This window comes from Zingiber officinale, chromosome 5B (genome assembly GCF_018446385.1).
Source record: "Zingiber officinale cultivar Zhangliang chromosome 5B, Zo_v1.1, whole genome shotgun sequence".
NCBI classification, from domain to species: Eukaryota; Viridiplantae; Streptophyta; class Magnoliopsida; order Zingiberales; family Zingiberaceae; genus Zingiber; species Zingiber officinale.
The window spans coordinates 23885916-23901291 of NC_055995.1; the positions used below are offsets into that span (position 1 = coordinate 23885916).

The window sequence follows — 15376 nt, forward strand, 5'->3', positions numbered from 1 at the left end:
ATTTTCGTTACCTTCATCGCGTGCCACCCTTTTTCCTTTGCCTTTGGAAGAAGAAGTCTTCCCTTTGCCTTTGGAAGAAGAAGTCTTCCCTTTGCCTTTGTCTCCTCCCAGTGCATCTCCTTCGCCAGATCCACTGCTTCCTCGACGAAGTCTCTTCAAGATCTGTGACATGGTGCAAGGTTTTGAGGAATTTCATGTGGAGATGGGTCTTGAGGATGGAAGAGGAGGAGAAGGATGGAAAAATAGGGAAGGTTCTTCTCTCTTTCCAGATTTGTGGCTTGAAGAAGTGTTAGATATAGATGTAGATCTAAGTAAAAGTGAGCTCTAGAGGTGGGAAATTAGGGTTTGATGAAGTGTAGTAGGGAGGAGAAGGCTTTTGGGAGAGAAGGAGATGGAAATAGGGTTTTTTTTGGAGAAGTGGGCGGCGTACACGGGCAGGGGCACGACCGTGTCTTATAGACACGACCGGGTTAGGTGGGGCTCTATATGACTGTGTCGATTTACACGACCTCCTCTTTTCTCCCCTCGACCAAGGTCACACGACCGTGCCAATTGGGGTCAAGTCTCACGGCCATGCCAATTGGCACGATCAGAGTCATCTCCTTCTCTGGCAGTCTCACACGGCCGTACTGAGTGGCACAGCCTGTGTCCATCTTCTCTCTGCATAGGCCACACGGCCGTGCAAGGTTGCATGGGTCATGGCCTTCATCCCTCTGCTGGCTTCGTACGGTCGTGTGGGATCATACGACCGACTCCTTTAGGCTTACGGTGACTCACCTTTCGCTCTTTCGGTTCCTTTGATGCCTCCACTCCCATGAACTGCTCACGGCCAGCTCGTGGAGGCTCTGTACATCCTGAAAATGAATATCCAAAAATAAAGAAATAATAAAAAATGATCAACTAAACTATAATAATAAACTAGCATGAAAAACCCTTGGGTTGCCTCCCAAGAAGCGCTCGTTTTAGGTCTTTAGCTCGACCCCGTTTCATCTAGTGTGGACTAAACCCGTGGAAGAACGGCTCTCCTCCTAGGGTTAATGCTCCAGCCTGCGACTTTAGTTTTGCTCGTGTAGGACAAATGTATTTCTTATTGCTTGCTGGAGGGGAACTCTCATGGAAATTGCACTCCTCGACTTTGTGTATGTTGATCTTATTAGAATTGTCCTGAGAAGAGGGGTTGCAGATGGAGGAATAAGATAAATCAAACTCGATCTTTTCTTTGCCGATCTCCAAGGATAACCTGTGACTTTTTACATCAATAATGGCTCCAGCTGTGGCAAGGAATAATCTTCCAAGGATGATCGGTATTGTCACGCCCCAGAGGAGTCTCTGTCCGAAGAAATTTCGGCAGCATCCCCCCTGTACGGCGGACAATCTGAAGCATTACTACATCACCATATACCTCAGCCACATGCGGCTGGAATAGATAACAATATAGAAATAACACAAACACGCAATTAATATACACAGCCTACCTGGCTGGACATAAATAAATAAAAACAACCACACAGTTAACAACAACCCACACGACTGGAAACATGCACAGCGGAAAACATAAAATGATACGAACATATGTATGACCGACAAAGTCACTAACTAAATTACCTACAACCACCGGACTAGACTCCAAAATCCATATCGAAGCATACAATACCAAGTTCACAAAACCAAAACATAAATAGCGTTAGCAACCAAAACCAAAAGAAAAGAAACTATCCTCGAGTGCGTCGTGGGACTGGCAGCTGGGACTCTCCAAGCATCCATGACTCATCTACCGGTTACCTGGCGAAAGAAAATCATTTTGCGGGGTGGTGAGTATTGGAACTCAGCGGGTAAGGAGAGAGATAGTGCATGAACATAACATATAAGTAGAAAGTGAGCCAAGAGTATACAGTCTCATACAAGATAGCAGATACTATAATAGAACCAAAATAATTACTCATACCTGAAACCATATCCTAGGCTAGGTATAGTAGGACAGAACTGGTACTAATCTGCTACAGTACTACTCATAACTACATAGACAACAAGCAAGGTATATACAAGCAATAACATGTATGTAAACAACAACAGTAAATAAGTAAACAACAACAACAAAGCAAATATAATAACAGCGTATGACGGATGGTCACTCCCGCCCACCTCTCGCACCACGACTGTGGTCGGAGGCCGGGTCGATGATCAGACACCACTCCTACCACTCACACGAACTACCGGTTGATACGTAGTAGCTAACTAGCTACATCCGCGGTGGGGTCCTGCCTCATACTCCACTACCACCACACGAACGGCCGAGTGTGGCATGACAGACAAGCGGCATCAACTCCGCCTACCCTCTCGAGCCGAGGATCGCGGCATGCAATGACACGATCTGAACAATGCAATATCATCATATATATATATAAGGAAATGTATGCTATAATAGAAGCATCAACATAATATATAAATAAATAACAGTCAAAGCATACAAACATGGTATCTAGTATCTGCTACTGATCATGGATAACAAAAGAGACTGTATAGATATAAAAACGAGTAACTCAAAGATTTTGAGTGGAAGTATCAAGCATAGGAAAAATTATGAGTGGAGTCAAGATAAGGCAGTTCTTATCCAAAAATAGCTCATGCACCAAGTTCAAAGGACTAAAGAGACAAAGCAAGAAATACCCGCCTTATATGTAGATCGAATCAAATATCAACTTCGTCACGACACCAGCCTCGATTAAAATCCTGCGTCAACATTACAATTTTTACCAAATTCGTAAGAATTTATATAGCTAAACCAGTATGCGAAACAAGTAACTAATCCGAGCTCATGCATTACCCTCTACTAATCCCCATTATTGTTCTACTCAAACAAATCCAAACCCCCGGCTTTACACTACAACAATTAGGGTTACCAAAACCTGAATTTCTTCCCTAAATACAAAATAACACCGATACAGATTCAATTAACACTAAGTATTCATAACCCAACGCATTACTCTACAATAGTCTCACCTCGGTTGACCCACTGCCAGGAGGTGTTACTGCCGGCACAAGCACAGTGGTGCTGCCCTCTGCCACAGATCCACAACCGGAGTTTCTACAAAGCTACTGATTCACGGCCGGAAAACAACTGCTGAGGATCCCCGCCGGTGATACCTGCTGCTGGAAATTTGCAGCCGAACCTTTATGGTGAGGCACTCTATGACAGAACCACCTCACGCGGCTCAGATCAAGCGGAGAAGGGAATTTTTGTAGGTGAACTCGGTCCCAAGCCGAATCTCTACTGCTCGGCGGCGATCCATTGAAGGAAGGGTAGGTCGAGAGTGAAGACCAATCCTAGAGCAGAGGAGACGATACTAGGGCACGGAAGAGGGAGATGGTGGCGGCTTCGGCTTCCGGTGAGTACTTGGCATCCGCGATGAGAAAAGGAGGCGGCGGCGCTGCGACTTCAAGATTGCAAGGGTGTCGTCGGCTGAGGAGAAAAGGAAGGATGGAGGGGTCGGCGATTGAGGAGGGAGCGGCGTCGGGCGGCAGTGAGGAGGAAAAGGGGAGTTCGGCACCGCGAGGGGGAGGAGGGGAAGCTAGGGCACGGGCAAAGGCAAGGGTTTTTGCGCCGAGAGCTTAGGGGAGGAGAGATATTTATATTTAGAACTTAGGTTTTGATAAATCAAGACCTAAGTTTATTCCTCAATCAACTCCCATGTTTGGGTTTTCCAAACAGGCTTTTATCGGGTTCGTTAGTACATCCCCTCTAAATACATCATACAAGCTCCGATTAATTCTAGAAAAATTTCACAAAATTTCTAAAAATTCCAATAAGATTATTTGTCAAATAACCCTATTTTTTATTATTATTTTGTTGCCGTATTTTACAGGTATCTTGGGGTCTTCCTCCATATCTAAGATAATGAAATCTATGGGAACGATACATCCACCCACTTCTACTGGCATGTCTTCCACTATTCCCATTGGGTATCTGCATGAATGGTCAACTAATTGCAGTGCCATAGTGGTCAGTTTAATGTTCTGGAGGCCCAACTTCTTACATAAAGAGTACAGAAGTAGGCTAACGCTGGCCCCCCAAGTCGCAGAAAGCTCTCGGTATGAGTTCAGAACCAATTTTGAACGGTATAGAGAAACTTCTTGGATCCTGAAGCTTTAGTGGAGAATTTGCCATAAGGAGAGCACTGCAATTCTCTATTAATCTCACGGTCTCAAAGTCGCCCTTCTGCCTCCTGTTAGATAAAATACCTTTTAAAAACTTTACGAACTTCGGTATTTGGTGCAGTGCATCTATCAGTGGTAATTCTATGCAAATTTCCTTGATATTCTTCAGGAATCGGTTGAACTCTTCATCCTTCTGGGAGGTTATCAGTTTCTGAGGGAAAGGAATCGTCTGACTCTGTGGGGGTACTTGAAGAGTTCCTTCACCTTTCTTAGTAACCTCCTCTCCATCCTTGTTTTGAGTCTGATTGGGCATTAGGGGAGAGGGCTCTTTCTCTGAGTCAGGTTCCTTCTGAGTAATGATTTGGGGGGTCTCCCACAGTACGTCTGCTCCTCAGCTCAATGCGGTTGCAGTGTTCCACTGGATTTATATCTAGCTTCCCTGGAAATGTTCCCTGTGCTCTTGAGATAGATTGGGCTATCTGGACTATCTGGCTGTCTTGCATCTTTTGATGCTTCTCAGAATTTTCCATTTTTTGGGTTAACAACTTGATCTCATTCTTTAACTCTTTTTGCTCTGATAGAGCTTTTTCAATCATCTTTTCAATCCTGGATAGTTGTGAAGGTTGCTGTCAGAAAGTTTATTGTCCAGATGAATAGTTTTGCTTTCCAGGTTGATAGCTCTGTTGTCCAGGTTGATAGCTTTGGTTTGCTGGCCCTTGATCCTGATTATTCCGGTATGAGAAGTTTGGGTGATTCCTCCAACCTGGATTGTAGGTATTGGAGTACGGATTATTTTGCCTTTGGTTGTAGCTGACTATTGCATCACACTACTCAAGTTGGTTTATCTGTGCTTGTATTGACTCTTGGAGGCAAGTATCTTGAGCATGATCTGTACTTCCACAAGTCTCGCAAACACAAACTATCGCATTGGTCATGTTGTTGTTGTCAGTGGCAGATCTAGGGGGGAGTGGGGGTGTGCTTGAGCACCCCCTTGCTCTTGGAAAATTCCACTAATATGCTGCAGTCCGAGCGGCAGCGAGAAGGAAGACGAGCTCGAGCTCCCTTCTTTGAGAACCCCTTGATTTTTTGTCTGGATTCGCCATTGGTTGTTGTTTCCCATGGCCTCAAGCTTCTTGGTCAGAGCGTCTAGCTTTGCAGACATGAGAGTGACTGCATCTACGTCGAATTTTCCTGACGCTTTTATTGGGTTCCCTAAGAAAGAACCACCAGATCTTTCTGATGGCCACTGATGGTGATTCTGTGCCACATTCTCTATGATCTCTTCAGCTTCATCAAGGCTCTTGTTCATCAGTGCTCCTCCTACTGCAGAATCGAGGGATACCTTCGTGTGATAATTGATTCCATTGTAGAAGGTGTGTAGAACCAACCATTTCTCAAGGCCATGATGGGGGCACTGTCTCAACATACTTTTGAATCTGTCCCAGGCTTCAAATAATGATTCCGAGTCTACCTGTTTGAAGTTTGCAATTAGATTCCTCATGTGGGTAGTTTTTCTCGGTGGATAGAATTTGTCTAGGAATTTCTGCTCACACTGCTCCTAGGATGTAATGCTATTTGCTGGAAGGGAATTTAGCCACTGCTTGGCTCTGTCTTTCAGGGAGAATCCGAAGAGCAATAAACTTACTGATTATGGAGGGACTCCATCCACTTTCATGGTGTCGCAGATCTTGTAGAAAAGCTCCAAGTGGTGGTTTGGATAATCATGCAGCCCTCCTCTAAATTGATTATGCTGAACCATGTGAATTACTGCAGGCTTAATCCCAAAGTTGTTACCTTCGATTGGCGGTCGAGTGATACTAGACCGAACCCCTCATGTATAAGGTGTTGCATAATCCTTCAACAATTTATCAACCATCTCTGAAGATTCTTGTGCTGCTTGAAATTCCTTTTGTAGGTTTCTTCTTCTCAGGAAAGTCCTATCAATCTCTGGATCGAATGGTAGAAGTTGTCCTGAAAGATTAGCTCTTCGCATGTAAAAAAAATAAGATATGAAATATAGTAAAGAAGAAAAGATGAAATAATATTATTTTTGGTGTTTTTAATAAAAATGAAGAAAGTAAAGAAAAATAAGAATAAAATTATTTATCTCTAAATGCAAACTAAAGGAAAGAAAAAGAAAAAGAAAACAAAGTCTAGTCTAATCTAGTATGACTATGACCAATGTTATAGACGCAGTCCCCGGCAACGACGCTAAAAACTTGTTATGATTCCGCAAGTGCACGGATTCGTCGTCAGTAATATAAAATATTGTCGAACCCACAAGGACTGGTTATAAGCACTAGTGATGACACACTTAGGATTAGCTACACTATCGATGGTTGTAAGTAATCTAAGAAAAGAGATTAGAAAGCGGAGAATGAGAACTAGCAATGAGAAGAAATCAACCTGGTTAATGAAGAGTTTTAGGAGTTCGGTTTCATTGTCGTGGTATTGATGTGTCTCATGCTATTCTATACTCATTGTCCATCAGCATGTATTCGCCGGAAGCTAAAGCAACCATCCTTGAGCACCAAACAAAGACGATCCCTATGAAATCCTATTACGGTTAACCCCTGTCACTAGGGCATCTCGGTAGATCACAAGGACACGACTCTTATTGATATTATCAAGGATAGAATTAAGAAGCTTAGTTTGGTCTCTTACTTCCTTGTGGAGAAATCGCCTTTTCTTTCAAGGAAGTACCCTAGAAGTCCATGAACGGGTTAACCCTGTCACTAGGGCCCCTTGGGTGTACGATCTAAGGTATTTCCTCTACGAGGTTGGCAATTCCTACACAATCAATCAACACGAGAAAGAGATCGAGTAGTCGAAACAAAGCAAGCGAAATCATCCAATGAATATAAGCGTAACATGAGTTTTACATCAAAACCAATCCACAATTACTCCCTCATCCTAGAACAAGGACTCTACTCCATAGACACCGGAGAAAAACCCAAAGACATAATGAATCTAAACATACAATCCTCAAAAGCAAAGAGAGAAAGAAGAAGTATGCTTATCCAACGATGATGAGTGATCTTCGGATCCAATCCTTTGCTTCTGGAGTTGATGTGGTGATGAAAGGTCGTTGGATCGATGTCCTGGACGGTGTGGAATGGCACCAGAGTGTTTCTCCTCTTGACGGCTCGCCTCCCGGCTCCCCCCCCTTGGAAAAAGGGTTAAAACCCCTTTTATAGGCTAGGGAGTGGCACGGCGGCACGGTCGTGCCCTTTCTTGGCTCTGGCTGCACTACACGGTCATGCCAATTGGCACGACCGTGTGATGCTGGGACTCGGCTCTATGGACATGGCCGTGCAGGCTTGCACGACCATGTGCTGCTTGATCTTGGTCATGGGAGGAACGACCATGCAGGGTTGCACGACCGTGTTCTGATCTGCCTCTGGGTTGGCCGCACGACCGTGCAAGGGTTGCACGAGCGTGCACTTCTCCTCTTCTATTTTGCCACACGGTCGTGCAAGGTTTGCATGACCGTGCTCTCTAGCTCACTCTGGTGCGTCGACAAATGCTTAGCTCCGAAAGTTGTTCCTGTCAACACAAAACCAAACAAAGAGTAGATATCTGTGCAAAAGAATATATATGATGAATACATGATAAAAGAGGTGATCATACGAAAAATATGTATGTATAAAGCAAGCGAATGTGTGTAAAAGCATGCATAAACTATCATAATATTTACGCACATCACTTCCAAGTTGTCTGGCCAAGTTATATGTGAGCATGCTCTTGTGCTTGTGTCCCATACTCCCGAGCCGTCTGACCAGGTTATAACTGAGCATGCTCTTGTGCTAATGTCCCAGACTCCCTAGCCATCCGTCCAGGGTATTAGGAAGCATGCTCTGACACTTATATCATAGACTCCCAAGCCGTTCGACTGGGTTATAAGTGAGTTTGGTCTCACTCCTATGTCCCAAACTCCCGAGCTGTCTGGTCAGGTTATAAGCGAGCATGATTTGGTGCCAATGTCCCAGACTCCCAAGCCATCTAGCCAGCTTATAAGCTAGCATGCTCTTGCACCTATGTCCCAGACTCTCAAGTCATTCAATCGGGTTATAAATGAGCATGCTCTCGCGCTTACGTCACATACTCCTAAGTTGTTCAACTAGGTTATAAGCGAGCATGCTCATGCCCCTATATCTCAGACTCTTGAGATATTCGATCAGGTTATAAGTGAGCATGCTCTTGCACCAATGTCCTAGACTCCTAAGTCATCTAGCTAGGCTATAAGAGAGCATGGTCTCACGCATATGTCCTTGCCTCCCTAGCCGTTCGAATGGGTTATAAGTGAGCTTTCTCTCACACTAATGTCCCAGACTTCTAAGCCATCTAACTGAATTATATGCAAGCATGCTCTCATGCCAATATCCTAGACTCCCAAGCTGTCCGGTCATGTTATAAGTTAGCATGCTCTCATGCCTATGTCCCAGAGTCCCAAGCCGTCTTGGCTAGGTTATAAGCGAGAATGCTCTCTCGCCCATATCCCATACTCCCAAGCAGTTTGACCAAGTTATAAATGAGCATGCTCTCTTGTTGATTTCTTAGACTCCTAAGTCATACGATCGGGTTATAAGCGAGCATGCTCTCATGCTCTCTTACCAATATCTGAGACTTTTGAGCCGTTCAATTGGGTTATAAGTGAGAATGATCTCGTACTTGTTCTAGACTCCTAACCCATTCGACAGGGCTATAAGTGAGCATGCTCTCACACATATATCCTAGACTTTCAAGCCATCCGAATGGGTTATAAGAGAGTATGCTCTCGCGCCAATGTCCCAGACTCCCAAGCTATTTGGTCGGGTTATAACAGAGCATGCTCTCACTCCTATGTCCCAAACTCTCAATTTGTTCGGCCTTGTTATATATGAGTATGCTCTTACACCTATGTCCCAGACTCCCAAGTTGTTTGGTTGGGTTATAAGTGAGCATTCTCTCTCACCTATGTCCCAGAGTCCTGAGTCATTCTATCGGGTTATAAGCGATCATGCTCTCACGCCTATGTCCCAGACTCCTGGGTCATTTGACTGAGTTATAAGTGAGCATACGCTGGCACCTATGTCCTAAACTCTCAAGCATTCTGTCTAGGTTATAAGTGAGCATGCTCTTGTGCCAATGTCCTAGACTCCCGAGCCATTTATCTAGGTTATAAGTGAGCATGCTCTCATGCCTATGTCATAGAATCCTGTGTTTTTTGGCTGGATTATAAGAGAGCATGCTTTCGTGCCTATGTCCTAGACTCCCGAGCCATTCGATGAGTTATAATCAAGAATATTCTTGTGCCTATGTTCTAAACTCCTGATTTGTCCAGCCGGGTTATAAGCGAGCATGCTCTTGCGCCTATGTCCAAGTCTCTCGAGCCATTCGACCGGATTATAAGTGAGCATACTCTCGCTCTAATGTACCTGACTCCCAAGCCATTCGGTTGGGTTATAAGCTGGCTTGCTCTCACTCCTATGTCCCAGACTCCCGAGCCATCCGACTGAGTTATAATCTAGCATGCTCTCATGCCAATGTCCTAGACTCCTGAGTCGTTCGACCGAGTTATAAGAGAGCATGCTCTCACGCCTATGTCTTGTAAGTACTCCGGGTTGGTTTTGATGTGGCCAACCAAGTCAAAGTTAGGTTATATTATATTTTGATCCTTGTGTCTAAGTATGCAAGAACTTAGAAATATAAGAAGTTGAGCAGAAGATGCAGCTAGCGAGAAGGATGACACGATGATATGCATAGATTATATACACTTTTATGTATATTTTGATGCACATCTAATTATCTTTTATGAGCATAATCTATGTTTATTACACCCTATTTCATTATAATATCATATTTCTACTTCTTTTATTTAGAGATATGTTGTTTGCATATTTTGATTGATAGGACGTCATTTGGAGTAAAAATAGAGCAAAAATGTGCATTGGAGCGAACATAGGGAATATCAACAACCAGGCCATTTGAAATCACACAGTCGTGTGGCCATCCCGAAGTAAAGTAGGCTTCGGCCATGCCAAATGGCATGACCGTGCCAAAGTTCCAGAGGTGAAGTAAGGCGCCGCCGTGCCAAATGGCACAGTCGTGGTATTTTTCCAAAGGCCATGCATACCATGGCAGTATGGTTTCACACGACCATGCCTCTCCGGCCGAGGCCATACATGCCATGACCATGTCTTTTGACATGGTCATGTGGCATAGAAGCCAAGGCCATGCCATATAAAAATAGAGCCATGCTGAATTCTGGGCAGATTGCAGACCAATCGTAAAATGACCATAACTTTTTGCTCGGTTGGAGTTACTAGCACTTCTTTATACCAAAACATAGCTAACTTTAAGATCTAAAACATTACTTTAGGTTTAATAGAGATAAGAGTCTATCTATTCTAAAAGGCATGGTCGTGCCTCTAAACTGAGGCTTCATTGGGACCTCTGCCCAGACTACAGACCAAACTTTGAACCACCATAACTTTCAATTCAGTTAGAGGTAGGGCTTGATCTAAATATAATATTATATATAATTTCAAGGGCTTCAACTTTGGTTCAGGGTGAATTATGAAAAACTAGGTTTAAGGGGGTACAAAAACTTAGTTTACTGGACCCGTTTAATCCTATTTTTTCTGGGCAGTTTGGAGGAGGTATAAAAGGGTCAAGAACCTCATTCTTTGACACATCTTGGGTTTGGGACTTCATCCCTCTCCTTGAAGGAAAGGGTTCTCCCCTTAGAGGAAAATCCTGGAGAGGCCTTCTTCATCATCTCTGATGATTTGTCCATCTCTGGAGCAAGAAGTCCAACCTAGAAGACCGGCGACACAACGATAAGCATTCTCTTCTCTCTCAATCCATGTTTTGAGTTATAGATGTTATACTTATTATCTCTTGGTTGTTTCTTCTTTGCTATATGGTAGATTCTCTAGATCTAGGATGTAGGAAGTAGTTGTGATGTGATGTAGTTTTATAAACTATGTATTTGGACATTTTCTTATTCTATAAAGTGTTTATGCCATGTTCTATGTGTTGTTCCTTGTATGTGTTTGACAAAATGTGTGTGAGGTCAATTCATGTAGATATAGGGTTATGATCACCATATAGAGGAAGGACCTTGGATTATAAAACCACGGGACTTTGTGATAGAAGATATCCCTTACTTTCTATAGTGTTCCTTGAAATGGGGATCGATTCTCTACTAGGGAGGTTAATTAGAGTTTAGAGAGTTTTCTCAAATTAATGTTAGGAAGTAATTTGTATAATCTAGCGATTGTATGACCGGAGGGCCCTGTGACAGAGAGTATCCCTTGAGCCAAACTTTCTAGATTACCTCTTGTACTTAATTATATTAATCTACCATTAGAAAGTAAATCAGTTAACTCGAGGGTTGTATGACCGAGGGGCCCTAGTGATAGGGATATCCCATTATCGAACTTTCTAGAGCTACTTCTTTACTTAATGGTGCTGGAACTTAGGTAAACTCTCTGGTATAAGCTGTGTGGGGGGTTGTGTCAGACTTTAGTTTGAATTCCTACACAAGTGTAAGCATGAAGTTAGGTAGATGAACAATGCATAGGGACATTAACTAGTATAATAACGAAATCGAAATCCTAGAATCTATCACTTTTCACTCACTTACGCTACCTCTCTCTCTGCTCTCTTTTCGCTGTCTTTCCTTCTCTCTCTCTTCTCTTTCTCTCTTAAGCGTTAGTGACCAAAACCACCCTTTCGATTGTCTAGATAATTCACCTGTGAAGTTAACTAGTGCTTAATCAACAGCCCCTGTGGGATCGATATATTATTACTTGATGACACCCGTATACTTGCGGACATACATCAAGTTTTTAGCACCGTTGTCGGGGACTATTCACATTAACATTAGTTGATTAATATATGAGTTACTCTAAACTTGTTAATAGAATTTTCATTTCCTTGTTTGTCTTTAATTCTATATTTCTATATTTTCTCATAATTTTTTTAGATACTATAAGCACTAGCATGTCAAGCAGACCCTTTAGAGTGCGTTTGGTTGGGGGTTATCCCTGATAACCTTGGTTATCCATCCAAGGTTATCAATGAAAATCCTGTTTGGTTTAGGTAATCAATGATTCTCGAGTAATGTTCCATGCCCGACACGTCAGCCAAAGGGACATGCAATCCGGAATCGAAAAACCTCAGAAAATTGAGGTTTTTCTTGATTCCGGGGTTAACGAATTTTTTTTATCCAAAATACCCTCGAATAAGAGAAAAATGTGATAAAAAAGAAAAATGTAAATAAAAAAATAAAAAATATAAAAAATAAAATAAAGAACTTTAAAAAACATAAAACAATTTTTAAAAATTAAAAAAATAGAAAAAACGTAAAAAAATTAAAAAATAATAAGAAAAATGAGAAAATAATAAAAAAATAATAATAATTGAAAAAGCATAAAAAAAATAAATAAAAAAGCTTAAAAAATAATAACAACATAAAATATTTAAAAATAGAAAAATATTAAAAAAAAACATAGAAAAAAGAAAAAATAAAAAAATAAAAAACATAAATTTTTTTAAAAAACTTTAAAAAAATAAAAAAAATGAAATGAAATAAAAAAAATAAAAAATACGAAAAGAAATAAAAAAATAAAAAATACATAAAAAATAAAAAACCCTGAAAACAAAATGTAGAGTTTAAATAATAATAATAATAATAATAATAATAATAATATATGATTGATTTTGTAACTAAGGGTAATATAGTAAATATTAAACTAGGTTATTCATTAAAACCTTCAAACAAATATGTTTTTGTTGCATTACCTATGTCGAACTCAACAACATTAATTGGTTATGTTTTATTCCCCATAATTTTGGTTATATGATTACTTGGTAATCACATAACCAAGGTTATACATGATAAGTTGAACCAAACACACCCTTGGAGAATTTTCTGCACCCATTTCTGCAAGATTTTTATCTCTGATTGTGCAACCTCATATTTAAGAAAAAAGTTTTCAACTAGACTCAGAAATAGTTTCTATGATACAAGGTCATAAATTTGGAGGAGAAGTATCAGAAAGCCTATATTTGCACTTTGAGACATTCCTGGAGCTTTGTGATATGGTGAACTGGGAGGGTGTTTTAGCGGATGTTATTCAGTTGATGGCATTTCCTTTCAGTATCAAGGATAGGGCAAAGACTTGATTTTATTCTCTCTGTCCTCAAAGCATCACAAATTAGGAACAATTGGAGCAACGATTTCTCAATCATTTTTCCCTCCAAGAAGAACAATGTATATGAGGAATTGCATTATAAGTTTTGCTTAAGAAGATGGAGAATTACTATTTGAAGCATGAGAGAGATTCAAAATTTTATTAAGATAGTGTCCTCATCATGGTTTAGAAAGATGGCTGTAATTTCATATATTTTACATGGGGATTTCTTTTTCAAATAAGTCACTATTGGATTTATATGTTGGAGGTTCTTTTATGAATAAAAGTGTGGAAGAAGCATTCACATTAATTAATCAAGTGGCATTGAATATTCATGAAGGGTCAGATAAAAGTTGGATGAAATTTCTCCCAAGAACTTCAGAAGTGTAAACCATGAAAGTAAAAGAGCCTTCCAAACAAAATGCAGTTCAACCATATAAGAGTTTTGAAAATCACAAGTCACAAAATGAGGGGTTCGAATAGTTGGAGGCAAAGATTGATAGCATAATTTCAAAATAGTTCAAACATGACTTCTCTCCTACCCAAACAAGGTCTAGTGAGTATTGTAATGATATTAAGTTGAGAAGTGGCAAGAATCATGAAGAACTTCTTGAGAATGACTTGTATAGAATTGAGAAGAAGAATAATAGAAAATCACAAAAACTCAGTTCCATTACTCCAGAAAGTGTCCAAAGGGCACAAGAACCTTTCCCTCAATGATTGATTACACCATCATTAGACAAGCAAGTTGCACCCCCACCAAGAGATCAAAGGAAATATGAAAAGAAAGAAAGATCAGTATTTCCAAGACCTCCACTAAGGATTCCTTTTCTACAAAGGTTAGTGGAGGCCAACAAAGATAAAGATTTTGGCAAATTTTGTGATATCAATATGGTTGAGTGCAAATTTCTTGATGTGTACAAAGATGAGGACTCTTCATATGAGGAGTGTAATGATATTGTAGTAGTCAACAAGTTTTTAGATCTACCTCCTATGTTTAAAGGGAATTATAGTGAAATAGAATTTTCAGATGATGAATGTGATGAGGTAGATCAATTTAAGACTGCAAATGAAGTTGTTGATTCTCCTGTAGTTGATTCTCCTATAGATGATATTGATGTTGGTATATTTTTCACTGAATGTGATGATGTTAACGATATGGAAGGAAGTGTAGGGAGCTGTGTTGTGGAAGTAACATCTCAAGAATCACCTCCTTTGTCCACACAATCCTTTGAGACTATGAGAGTTGCAAGAAATGAACATGTTATGGATCAATGAATAAGGACTTGTGTAGATATGGCAGAGCCCCAAGAATCACCACCTTTAGTTGTACTTCCACCTAAGCTAGAGCAAGAACTAGTACTTGATTCTGAAGAAGACACATCTACCTATTTAGAACTTTCATGTACCTCTCCGATATGTAAAGTAAGTATCACTAGTGATCTTTTAGATAACTTCATATAGGTACCCGTCATTGATTTTATTGGATGTGATCCAATTTTTGATACATACTCAGTTCATCTTAATGTAGTTCTAGTTTTTTCTTATATTACATGCTTGTGGGAGGTGTGCCTTTCTTTTGGGTGTGTAGGTTTTCATGAAGCCGATAATTGGAAGCTCAATCTAAACCATCTTTGGCCATCGTACCAGAAAGAACTTTCAAGGAGACAAAAATGAAGATAGCGATGACACACTACATTGCTCTTATAACGATAGCTCTCTTCATAATAATATGAGACATTGGAAGAAAAGTCTAGAAGTTTCTTATTCTGGCAAGATCATGATTTCGATGAGCCTAATAAGGGGTCGAGCTAATGACCTAAAACAAGCACTTCTTGGAGGAAACCCAAGTTCTTCTTCCTTGTCTTCATTTATGTTTTTAGTTCTTTCTAGTTTCTATTTAAGTTCTAGTTTCTTTTTAGTTCATTTTTAATAACCCAAATACTCTACTTAATTTTTCTTGTTTATCTTCTTTTTTTATAGGATTCAAAGTTGTGGAGGAATGTGAGCATTAGATAGAGGAGTATCTTCAAGCACAT

At 40.6% G+C, this 15376-nt stretch overlaps 2 non-coding genes across 2 annotated transcripts; one reads left to right on the forward strand and one right to left on the reverse strand.

Annotated features, from left to right (window-relative positions):
* The first annotated feature begins 5552 nt into the window (after window positions 1–5552).
* On the forward strand, window positions 5553–5662 carry LOC121988202. Its single transcript, XR_006113939.1, has one exon. It is a non-coding gene; the product is annotated as a small nucleolar RNA R71 (small nucleolar RNA).
* Window positions 5663–13419: 7757 nt separating this feature from the next.
* Window positions 13420–13525, reverse strand: LOC121988121. The gene has a single exon (XR_006113880.1). It is a non-coding gene; the product is annotated as a small nucleolar RNA R71 (small nucleolar RNA).
* Between the last annotated feature and the right edge of the window lie 1851 nt (window positions 13526–15376).